The following is a 13,532-nucleotide window of genomic DNA, read 5'->3' as shown; positions in this document are numbered from 1 at the left end:
ATTGAAGAACATGTACAGTTTGGTCTACAAGCCCTCAAACAGGGAATTATTTTGCATAAGAGCTGACATTAAGCAACTTAGCAGCTGTGGGTTTTTATTTGCCATCCACTTCTTGTTAAGAATTTTGTTTGGGCCACATTTTTTAAGTCAACTTCCAAATAAATATTATTGTGCCATAAACTGTTTGTTTACATAGTGCCATAGTAACACTGATAACAATGCAATATTATGTATACTTACAAAGACCGAAACAAAAAAGGTACATATCTTTAAATGACTTATGCTTAAGATAGGCCAATTGACATCATTTTTATATTTCTTCACCTTGGAGCAGCTGGAAGATTGATTCATAATGTCAGGAAGTGAATATCTGATGCATCTGTAAGCATTAGCTAACCATAAAGAGAGATATTTTGCATCTGAGGCTGATATTTTAAAACAAATCTCTGCTAAATGATTCATTTTGTACACTAATAATACCACCACCCAGTGTGTGAAATTTAAGTGGGATATTTAGAAAGATACATCATGTCAGAGACAGTAAAGTCTATGCACACCCTCAATGGAAGTGCAAGAAATCTCATCACAAGTACTAAATTAAAATATCATATTACTGTACATCAGAAAAAAATTCTATGTTATTTATAACTCCTCAAGCAGAATTATATGTTCAGTTAAAAAGAATATAGTACAGAAGAAAGACAACAGTACCTTTATGTTGCTTACCCAACCTTCCAGCTGTGCAAAATGCATGGGAAATGCTGATCTTCACACTGTGTTGTGGTCATTATCTCGCACAAAGGGCTCTTTGAAACATTTCTGGAAATAGCAGTTTTAAAAACCTAAAATGCATGTACTGTAAAGCAACACCCCATAGAAGATTGCAATTTTGAAATACAGTACAGTAAAACTGTATGTTGATGGAAGACATTACTGAACCCCACTATTAAGTCCCAGACACAGATTTTTCCCCTAAAAGCTGTTATTTTAGTTCTTTGACATAAGATGTAAAATTGTAGTTCTATGACCTAAATGCAAATGCATGACTTGAATTTAAATAGTTCAGTAAAGGGATCAGGAGATCATTTTTATGCAATTCAGTTAAAATAATGTCAAGTGTCAGATGATTGCCCCACTACCTGGAAAAACCTGAACATCAATGTCTAGTGACAACAAATGGTTAACAAATGTATATTGCGTTGTAAGATTAGAGCCTCATCAAATAAACAGGACTTATTAGATTTATAACAAACAGTACTCCACCCATTTATTAATGGAAATAAATAGATTGAGAAGTGTTACATCTGTATTAATTGTATATGTACAATCTTACAAACATTATGGGGCCAATTCATTAACTTCGAGAGAAGGGTTCGAAGTAAGTGTAAGTGTTTTTTGGGCTACTTCGACATCGAATGGGCTACTTCGACCTTCGACTACGACTTCGACTTCGAATCAAAGGATTCGAACTAAAAATCGTTCGACTATTTGACCATTCGATAGTCGAAGTACTGTCTCTTTAAGAAAAAACTTTGACCCCCTAGTTCGCCACCTAAAAGCTACCGAACCCAATGTTAGCCTATGGGGAAGATCCCCATAGGCTTGGCTAAGTTTTTTTGGTCGAAGGATAATTCTTCGATCGTTGGATTAAATCCTTCGAATCGTTCGATTCGAAGGATTTAATCGTTCGATCGAAGGATTATTCCTTTGATCGTTCGATCGCAGTTTTTGCACAAAATCCTTCGACTTCGATATTCGAAGTCGAAGGATTTTCATTCCCAGTCGAATATCGAGGGTTAATTAACCCTCGATATTCGACCCTTGATGCATCTACCCCTATGTATTTTTTATAGTTTCCATCATACATCTGTTGCACCAAATGTAAAAAGGAAAAAAATATATAAGCAAAGTATTTTCCTGAAATATACTAATTAGTCAAATCACGGTGAAGTCACAACATAATTCTGGTATGAATCAAAACAATACAATGCCCAAAATGCACGGTATTCCTGAAAATGTTACATCACCTGCCACAGTATTCATCTATTTTTATACACTGCAAGAATGCTTATAATTTAAAACATATGTAGGCATGACAGGTAGGAAGAGAAGAAATAGTGTTAATGAGTATGCCGGCCTGAAATAGCAATAAACTATTTTGATCTTAGAAAAAAACATTATGTTTGAAGCATTTTCAGAAATACCATTTATTGATTTATGAGACTTATGGAAAAATGAGGAATTATTGCAAAGGAGCCTGGGCACCTCCTTGGGTGGTATCTCAGTTGTTAGGTATTCTTTCTTGATATATTGGGGTCCTACATTTAAAAAATGTTACACAGATACATACAGGCACCTGCTAAAATTCACCACAGGGTTTATTTTTTAGAAGATACTGACAATGCCATTAGTAGGGCCTTGTGCCTGCAAGGTAGGGGGTGGTTCCAAAACTGTAGGGCTCATTCCCATGGAGGGAGAGAGCTGTGATCAGTGGTGGTAGGGCTTTGCATGAACATCAGCCAACAGGAGATCTGAGAATACCTGTTTGCTGTCCTAGATACACCTGAGCTCATCTTGATCAACAAATAGAATGAGTAGGTCTTTCCAGCTGACACCGGGTCACCAATTCTGATTAAAAGAAAGGAGGTTCCATTTAAATATTCGGAAGGGTTTTTTTATGGTGTGTGAAAATGAATCAGTTGTACTGGCTAATACATTAGATAGCTTTAGTAAGGGGTTGGATGACTTTTTAGCAAGGGAGAACATACAGGGTTAAGAAAGAAAGAGAGTAGTACAAGTTGATCCAGGGACTAGTCCAACTGCCATCTTGGAATCAGGAAGAATTTTTGCCCCCTGAGGCAAATTAGAGAGGCCGCAAATGGGGTGTTTTGCTTTCCTCTGTATTAACTAGCAGTAGGCAGGTTATATATAGACTTAACAGTTTAAACTTGATGGACGTGTGGATTATCTTTACTTTAAGCATATGATCAAATAGCATTGGTCATGATCAAGTTCTTGATCAAAGGTCGAGGTGAATTTTCGAATGAAAAAAATTAGAATTTCAAGCTATTTTTTGTGTAGTTCGACTAGGGAATAGTCCAAATTCAATTCAATTTGAAAAAAATTTAAAAAATTTGAATTTTTGAAATGTATAATGTACTGTCTCTTTAAAAATTTGACTTCAACCATTCGCCATCTAAAACCTGCCGACTTGCTGTTTTAGCCTATGGGGGACCTATTTGGAGTCAATTGGTGGACTTTGAAAAATCTAAAGGTTTTTTGGAAAAAACTTTGAATCGAATTCGATCTAATGCGCTATTTCTTCGATTTGCACAATTTGAATTCGGCTAAATAAGCACATATTTGATCAAAAACTGACCTATTCGACCCAAAAAAAAACTTTGACTTAATTTCGGTTGGTCTTATTGAATTCGAATTTCGACGTTTTTTTCAAATCAATATTTGACCCTTGATAAATATGCCCCTCAAGGAAGAAAAAATGGCACCAAATCTGTTTATAGAAAATTAGTGAATGTAAAATGAATTTAAGATGTGTGCATTAATTAAGATAAATGCTTCCTTGCACCCATTCCATTATAAGTGGCAAAAAATGGTGCTTTAGATTCTGTTCTTCACCAAAACCCTAGCCTGTCACTCTATGTATTGAAATGAAAATCCAATAAATGTTTCTATAGCTCTGAGCACTTATTTTATGATAGCATGGGAGTGAAAGAAGGAGGCACTATAAATTGTATGTGCAACATTAATCATTAATTAACCTCCTTCTGTCTGGTAGTAAATAAAAGAATGTGAACATTATCATTTATGTGCATCTCAGGATGATCAGCAGTGTCGGATAAAATATGTCTTGTATAACTTGATTAAATGGCCTCATACATTAACTATTTTCATGTTGAAGCCCCCTTTTTTGGTCCATTATTTGTTCCGTGTACCTTAAAATAAAGTTATGGCCAAATCATAATATTGTTATACTATCTAATATTCCAGGAACATCTAGGACATCAAGCAATCATTCATTCCAATCATTCAGACTGACCAACACTGCTTTGTTCCCTGCTTTTTGAGGCATCTCTATATGACTTCTGCAATTGGTCACTTGGCTGGATAAATACAAAAAATCCACAAATTAGTTCAAATGAATCAACCTGTTTCTGTGAATTTTTTTTAAAGGATTGATCAGAAGCAATGTATATCACAACAGAGCACTGTTTATCTGGGAATCCAAGCAAAGTGCTTCTTTTCTGGTGCATTTTATACTGTTGTTGGCTAGGCCAAATCTTGCTTATCTTTTTTTACTGTGGTACCCTTGCAGTGCAAATTAAGACTTCATCCAAGCGGAGATTAACTAATCATCTCTCATCTCAGAGTGTATGTCAATAAAAGGAATGCCAACAGACACAAACACAGAAAAATATTTAAACTTTTAAAACTAAAACCAACTTGCTCCTTTAAATAATGGATCCATAACAAATATACAGTACAGACACATAAATAACTATGTAGTACAGGTATGGGACCTGTTATCCAGAATGCTCAGGACCTGGGGTTTTCTGGATAAAGGATCTTTCTGTAATTCAGGTCTTCATGCCTTAAGTCTACCAGAAATTCATTTAAACATTAAATAAACCCAATAGGCTGGTTTTGCTTCCAATAAGGATTAATTATATCTTAGTTGGGATCAAGTACAAGCTACTGTTTTATTATTACAGAGAAAAAGGAAATCATTTTTAAAAATTTGGATTATTTGGATAAAATGGAGTCTATGGGAGCCATTCTGTAATTCGGAGCTTTCTGGATATCGGGTTTCTGGATAAGGGATCCTATACCTGTACTGAGAATCAATATGTGAGAATATAGCTTTTATTTGAAAATCCATAATGAAACAATTTCCAGTAAAAAATACTGTATGTCATTTTTGGTTCTATTTTTCTTAATTATATGGAGCTATATTGGTCGGATCATGGCATACCAATTTCAGCTTTTTACATTTTAATTAACCTAGTAGTGTTCTAAAAACCCTCTTCATTCCACAATTGGGAAAGTGCTATACAGCAGGCCATTTGCTTGTTGTAGTGCTGAGTGCAAGTGAAACCTCACTGCCAAGGGTGAATCACATATCTACAATAAAGCAGTGGTAAAAATTTTGGTTTATTGTGTTAAAGGGACACTGTAATTTTTTCAGTTAATAGTGCTGCTCCAGCAGACTTCTGCACTGAAATATACAAGTAAAAAAAAAACACTTAGGGGCAGATTTATCAAGGGTCGAATTTCGAAGTGGAAAATAATTAGAAATTCGACCATCGAATAGAATCCTCCGACATTCGAATTCGAAGTTGGAGGATTTTCGAAGTTGGAGGATTTTATTCATACTCCGATCGTACTTCGAATCGTACGATTCAAACGATTTTACCGTACGATTGTATGATTTTCCTTCGATACTCAAAAACTAAGAAAATTGCTCTGGCAGGTCCCCATAGGCTAACATAGCACTTCGGCAGGTTTAAGTTGGCAAAGTATTGAAGTCAAAGTTTTTTAAAGAGACAGCACTTTGACTATCGAATGGTCGAATATTCAAAGATTCTTACTTCGAATCGAAGTCGAATTTAATTTGAAGTCGTAGTATCCTATTCGATGGTCGAAGTACCCAAAAAATTACTTCGAAATTCGAACTTTCTTAACTTTGAAAATTCACTCGAGCTTAGTAAATCTGCCCCTTATTGTGCTAGGAATTACATTTTACATAGAGTGAATTATTAGTATTTGCAGTGTAAACAGTGTAATTTAGAAATAAAATGTAAACCATAAAAACAGAATCCCTTTAAAGACTGGCAGCATATTTGGCTTTACATCACATTGATAACGTTGATAACATTTATGTTGCTTTTCCAGCTACAATTCATAATTTAATTTCAAAACTTCTATACAACTGCAGTGATTTTATTAAAAGTCTGTGATTTTATTACAATTTGCAATGCAATAACAGGGTAATGAAGAATATTACATTGTGGGATGCAAATTATATTCTTATTTTTATTTCTATTTGCAAATTTTATAACTTTTCCCTCATAGACAACTGTAGGTATGTGAACCAATGTTGAAATATCAGATGAAAACTGAAAATGAAACATTACTAATTATACTTTATTAAAATAAAAACTCTTTTTGTAACTGTGTATATCCACTTACATGGATAATGAAGTCAAATTGCCTACTGTTACAGAGAGAGATTATAATTGGAATAATTGCCAATATAGTAAATCATCATTACTGTTTTTATAGAGTGCTATCAACCACAAGAAGTTGTAATGAATTTAGTATAATCCATTAGTTTTAAATAGTTACTCTTTCTAGATTAGGCTTCTAGCTGGAAAAAAATCCCAGAAAAACGAAACATACATTTTAGGTACAATAACCACAGTATGGAAGCATTTATCTATGTAAACATAAAGGGGGTTATTTACTAAACTCTGAATGCAAAAATCACGAAAAATTCATGATTCTTTTTTATAAAATTGGACTTTTAAAAAAATTAAAATTTTTAAGGAATTTATTTAAGCCCAGAGAATGGAAAAGTCTGAATATAAAAATTCGTCATCTCAGACCTGTCGAGGTTGCATATACGTCAATGGGAGAAGTCCCAATGATTTTTTGTGCACTGGGTTTCGTGCAATACTCCGAAGTTTTCTGAGTTTTCGGGTGAAAATTCCGAATAAATCTTGAAATTTGAGAAAATCTGATTTTTTTTCCTGCAAAGCTAATTTTCGGTAAAATTTAATAAATAAGTGTAAAAAAACCCGAGCGGATTTGATCGGAGTTTGTAGCAGAAAATATTGAGATAAATTTGGACTTTAATAAATAACCCCCTAAGTGAAGACGTCTTAAAATTATGCGTCTATGCTCTACAGATTTTAATTTATCAGTCATGTGTTCTGAACCATTAGTAACTTTTGTGAAAGAAATTTAGTTAAAAGGGAACCATGACTTGGCTTGCCGTTTTCTACAAGCCAGAACCCTTTAGTAAAATGTATACAGCTGGCCATATGCAGGCTAATAAAAGCTGCAGACTTGGAATCTCCAGACTCCAGAGTTGCCAGTTTATTGGCGTATGTATGGGGCATTCAACACTGCCTTACTGACTGATATCTGGCAGAAAATTGACCAAATATCTATCTAAATTTAAATGTTTTACGGGCGGCAATTCAGACTAAATTTACTGAATCACAGAAAGGGCAACAAAATGTCTCATTGGCCATAGCATTTAAAGCAGTCAGATTGTGAACTAGCAGTATTTGAAAAGTAAGTTTTTAGGCATTTTATATACGTTAGAGCAGGGTTCCCCGACCTTTAGAACCCGTGAGCAACGTTCAGAAGTAAAAGGAGTTGGGGAGCAACACTAGCATGAAAAATGTTCCTGGGGTGCCAAATGAGGGCTGTGATTGGTCATTTAGTAGCCCCTATGTGGACTGTCAACCTACATTGAGGCTCTGTTTGGCAGTACATCTGGTTTTTATAAAACCAAAACTTGCTCTAAGCCTAGAATTCAAAAATAAGCACCTGCTTTGAGACCACTGGGAGCAACATCCAAGGTGTTGGAGAGCAACATGTTGCTCACGAGCTACTGGTTGGGGATCACTGCGTTAGAGGAACATGGATCACTGTCATTGTGTGTTTCTGTTTGCAGACATGCAGCGCCCTGCTCTGCATTTATTGTCGATCCGTCTTTGTGCTAAAAAATAAAGGCACACAGAGTTAAAAAACATAATTATATTTGTTCTGAAGAAATTTTGTATCACTGTTAGTGATGGGTGAATAAATTCGCCTGGCATGAATTTGCAGCGAATTTCTGCGTTTCGCTGCTGGCAAATAAATTCGCGAATCTCCTGCGAAAATTCGCTGGTGAAAATTCGCCGGCGTCAATTTCCGGTTTTCACGTTTTTTTTTCCGAAAATGTCAGATTTTCAAGATGTTTTTAGTGAAAACCTTACAATTTCACAATTTTTTAGTTAAAACATCCAAATTTAATTTTTTCGTGAAAACTTTGAATTTCATGATTTTTTCATGAACTTTCCGATTTCACAATTTGTAGAATTTTTCGTCAAAGAGAAACGGGAGAAATTTGCCAATCACTAATCACTGTGTAAATACCTCTAATCAATTCATGTTATTACATGCACCCCAAAGAACCTCTAACACTATGGGGGTCATTTACTAGCATGCATCAAATTTCTAATTTTCTTCCACTAATCTCTAAAAATGATTTCTATATTTCTAAAAAACAAAACAAATTTTAGATTTATTAAGTGAAAAAAACATGTAAACCTTTATTGCAAAACTTTGGCAAGTAAATGTTATCGAGGTGCTATAAAAGTCAATGAGAGCTGTGCTGATCCTATCGGACCACTTTATATCAATTCGGATTTTTTCTCCTTGTAAGAAGAACTCAAATTTTTCAAGGATGTCAAGATTGTCATAGATTTTAGCTCATCTTTCAGCACTTTTTTCATTTATTCAGATTTTTTAATAAATCTGACAACATTAGCAGTTTTAGGGGCATATTTACGAAAACTTTTTTCACTTTATTAAAAAACAAACTTCCAAACCCGAATGCCCTTAATTCACCAATAATTATTCTCGATAAAATCTGTGTGAGGAAAAGTCACAATAAAATCAAGCATCAATTTAAACCATGCAGATTTTTCAAGTAGTCGCTCAGAAAACTCTAATTTACAGTATCAAGCTGTTCCCCGAAATTTGTCGGATTATGAAACAAAAACCAGAGCAAACAGTAATAAACTATCAGGAATCCTGAAGCAGGGCCGTAACTAGGGGTAGGCAGAGTAGGCAGCTGCCTAGGGCGCCATCCTCGAGGGGTGCACCTTTAAGAGAAAAGTTGTTTTTTTTTAAAAATTTCTTGTCTTTTAACAACAGCCCTCTCGTTGCGTTATTTGAATACTGTGGGCGGACCCTCCCCTGCAACCTCCCTCACCTCCCTCTTGCCAGCGAGTAGTTATCACCTTAGACGCCTCTATTTAACATACTCCTGTGCGGCGGTGCGCGCGCACGGCGATGACGTCACTGACACGGCTGGGCGGCAGAGAGCCGCAGAGAGCTGGCGCGTTGGTGTGGCTCGCTGCTCGCACCAAAGACATTCAAAAAGAAATAAAGAAAAACCCACCTGGGCTTGTATTCTGACACTTCCTGCTGACACAGGTACATTGATACTTGGGGGCAATATAATCTGATTTTTGGTAAAGATTGGCAATAATATGCCTGCTGGGCTTGCTGGCACAGGTACAGGGGGCAGTATGGCTGCTGGCACAGGGGGGTAATATGGCTGCTAGCACATGGGGTAGTATGGCTGCTGGCACAGGGGTCAGTGGGATGGATGGCTGCTGGGCTTGCTGTTACAGGTACAGGGGGGCAGTATGATGGCTGCTGGTACAGTATGGCAATATGATGGCTTCTGACACAGGTACATTGGAGCAATATGATGACTGTTGGGCTTGCTGGTACAGCTATGGTGTGGCAATGTGATAAAATTATCCTTCTGAAAAACCTAACCATAATGGTAAGGGGCTAAATGGTAAGGCTTAACGGGTTGGGGGGGCGCTGATTGAAGCCCTTGCCTAGGGTGCCAAAATACCTTGGCCCGGCCCTGTCCTGAAGTTAAAAAAGCATGTTCCAGTTGTTAAAGGGACCATCTGCTATTGACTTCTATATGATTTCGACAAATTTTAGCTGGAGTATTTTTGGATTTTGAATTTTTAGCAGCTTTGGAGCATAATAAATCTCCAAAAATTGAGTTTTTTCCCTTCTAAAAATTCTGAATTTATGCCTTTTAAAATGCGACCACAAAAATTTGAGACTTGATTAAAACCCCCCTTAGAGTATGTGAGTTTAGTCAAGGTTTCAAAAACCTTTTAAAAACAAAAAATCAACCTTTCATAAATAAGCCACCTCCTGTGTGTAGAAAGTCCCAAGTAGATACTGTGCATATTTGGTTTTATTGTTTATTCTTCCCTCTTAACAGCAACTTGTATAAACACAAGTTTAAGTTTAGTGATTCAAACGATTGCATAAAATATAATGTGACTGATTTGGCTTGGATAGTAATGTACTGAGTTCAGCATGGTCACATGGTAATTATACTACTGTAGCAGCAATATAAATGTGTGAGCATTTAGTGATAATATTCACATACAAAAGAGAAGAGAAATACAGGCAAATTTGTATTCCATTTGTCCTAACCTTTTTTACACAAAATGTCATTTGATATTTTTTACCATTCACCCACAGATTCATTTAAATGTATCCTCTGACCCCTGAATACATAACAGCAATGTTTGGTTCTGGGAAGCACAACTTTAGACACTTTCTTTCCTATAATTATGGATAAATACTGGTTCCATTAAATGATTCAAATGCATTAGGCACAGTTCAGGCACACAATCTGTAAGTTTAAAAATATATCTTTGAAACAACAATATCATTCTTTATCATTCTCTGCAAATACAGAGAAAAACTATATCTAATTAAATTTGCTGTCAAATAAGAAGAGTCAAGGGGCGTGGCCTGAATGCGTACTGAGTAAGACATGGGGTAGTATGGCTGCTGGCACAGGGGTCAGTGGGATGGATGGCTGCTGGGCTTGCTGTTACAGGTACAGGGGGGGCAGTATGATGGCTGCTGGTACAGTATGGCAATATGATGGCTTCTGACACAGGTACATTGGAGCAATATGATGACTGTTGGGCTTGCTGGTACAGCTATGGTGTGGCAATGTGATAAAATTATCCTTCTGAAAAACCTAACCATAATGGTAAGGGGCTAAATGGTAAGGCTTAACGGGTTGGGGGGGCGCTGATTGAAGCCCTTGCCTAGGGTGCCAAAATACCTTGGCCCGGCCCTGTCCTGAAGTTAAAAAAGCATGTTCCAGTTGTTAAAGGGACCATCTGCTATTGACTTCTATATGATTTCGACAAATTTTAGCTGGAGTATTTTTGGATTTTGAATTTTTAGCAGCTTTGGAGCATAATAAATCTCCAAAAATTGAGTTTTTTCCCTTCTAAAAATTCTGAATTTATGCCTTTTAAAATGCGACCACAAAAATTTGAGACTTGATTAAAACCCCCCTTAGAGTATGTGAGTTTAGTCAAGGTTTCAAAAACCTTTTAAAAACAAAAAATCAACCTTTCATAAATAAGCCACCTCCTGTGTGTAGAAAGTCCCAAGTAGATACTGTGCATATTTGGTTTTATTGTTTATTCTTCCCTCTTAACAGCAACTTGTATAAACACAAGTTTAAGTTTAGTGATTCAAACGATTGCATAAAATATAATGTGACTGATTTGGCTTGGATAGTAATGTACTGAGTTCAGCATGGTCACATGGTAATTATACTACTGTAGCAGCAATATAAATGTGTGAGCATTTAGTGATAATATTCACATACAAAAGAGAAGAGAAATACAGGCAAATTTGTATTCCATTTGTCCTAACCTTTTTTACACAAAATGTCATTTGATATTTTTTACCATTCACCCACAGATTCATTTAAATGTATCCTCTGACCCCTGAATACATAACAGCAATGTTTGGTTCTGGGAAGCACAACTTTAGACACTTTCTTTCCTATAATTATGGATAAATACTGGTTCCATTAAATGATTCAAATGCATTAGGCACAGTTCAGGCACACAATCTGTAAGTTTAAAAATATATCTTTGAAACAACAATATCATTCTTTATCATTCTCTGCAAATACAGAGAAAAACTATATCTAATTAAATTTGCTGTCAAATAAGAAGAGTCAAGGGGTGTGGCCTGAATGCGTACTGAGTAAGACGTGTTGGTAAGAGCTCCGCACATTACCCTGATATTAACACCGGTTTGAACGGAATCCAGAGCTTGGACATCCCCGTCGTCACCCACATTAACCAGCACACGCAGTGCTCAGTCCGTTGGGGCTACATACGAGCAGTTTCACATGGGGAAAAACGGTACTAGCCAGCCACAAGGTAGGTCTACAGATGCAACGCCAGGTACCGCACAAAATGACGCAGAAACACCAAGGCCTGACCGAGACTCCTCACCGGAGACGGATGATGGGCACTCGGTAAGTGCTACAATACAGCAAAGATAAAGCCAATTTGCCAGGATCTCGGCAACACATGCAGCTGGCGATCCCCAGGCATTGGACATGCTGGACTCAGAGCCAAACGATATGGCTGCTGAACCATCCGTGCCAGACCATACCCTACGTGAAATTGCAGCTACTGGGTCAGAATCATAATACTGTACCCAATAAACTAGATGAGTTAAAGATTGATTTTAACCTGGTAAAACAGGACGTACAGAATATCAGAGACCGCACCACAGAGATGGAGAAGAGGATATCAGATCTGGATGATTTGGTGCACACCCTGCCTGCCAGACTGTAGAACACAAACCGAGGCACGGCCGGAGGCAGCGGCTTTGGAGGTACGGCCGGAGGACTTAGAGAAACAACATTCACCTAATTGGCCTGCCAGAAAATCTGATTTTAATCTTAAATCTGATTTTATTTTATTCCATTCTACACCAGCTGGATCCACTGGTTAAAGTACCACTCCACATAGGGTTCTTATAACGTTTGCACTTGCTCCCACCATCGTCATGGCTACGATTAACATAATCTCCTGGAACGTCAGAGGGCTGGGAAGTTCAATTCAAAGAGGGTTGGTGTTTGAGGTGCTTAAGACTGCCAAACCACACATAATTTTCTTACAGGAAACATACCTGGATAGCTCCAAGTGGCTCTCCCTGAAAAGACCATGGATAGCTTCTACATATCACTCCGTATATTCTAGCTATGCAAGAGGAGTGTCTATATTGGTATCAAAGTCTTGTATTTTTCCTATGCATAAGTTGATAACTGACAGAGAAGCTAGATATCTTGTTATGCATTGCTCTTTATTCTACAAATCATACCTAATAATTAATATTTATGTACATCCGCCATTCAAGGAGGAATTGATGTCTCACATTATGGAAAAGGTGGCTACCTTTCCACTCCTGCCACTATTAATTAGGGGCGATTTTAATACAGTGATGTCAGAGGTACAGTATAAGTAACGCCCCCAAGGTAATAGGACCACTCCCTTAACTGCATGGGCCTCTACTTTTCAGTTAAGGGACCTATGGAGGCTTAAACATGAAAAATCCTTTACATGCTATTCATTAGGTTCACCTGAGATAGTTAAAGACCTCGGCATCAATACTGTCTAGAGGCATCTCAGACCATTCCCCAGTATTAATATCCCTCTCAACAACCAATAATTCATCGGACTCTAGTTGGCGTCTTAGCAGTTTCTGGGTTAACTTTGACTCCATAGCAGAATCTATAGAGCTGCAATTAGATTCTCACATCAAAATTAATACCGACTCTGCCTCTCCCCAGATAGAATGGGATACTCTTAAGGCTTATTCCAGAGGGCTATATATTTCTCACATTAAGTGCTTTAAAAAACAAG

Source organism: Xenopus laevis, chromosome 5S, assembly GCF_017654675.1.
Source record: "Xenopus laevis strain J_2021 chromosome 5S, Xenopus_laevis_v10.1, whole genome shotgun sequence".
In the NCBI taxonomy this organism is placed as follows: Eukaryota; Metazoa; Chordata; class Amphibia; order Anura; family Pipidae; genus Xenopus; species Xenopus laevis.
This window is presented reverse-complemented; position numbering follows the sequence as displayed.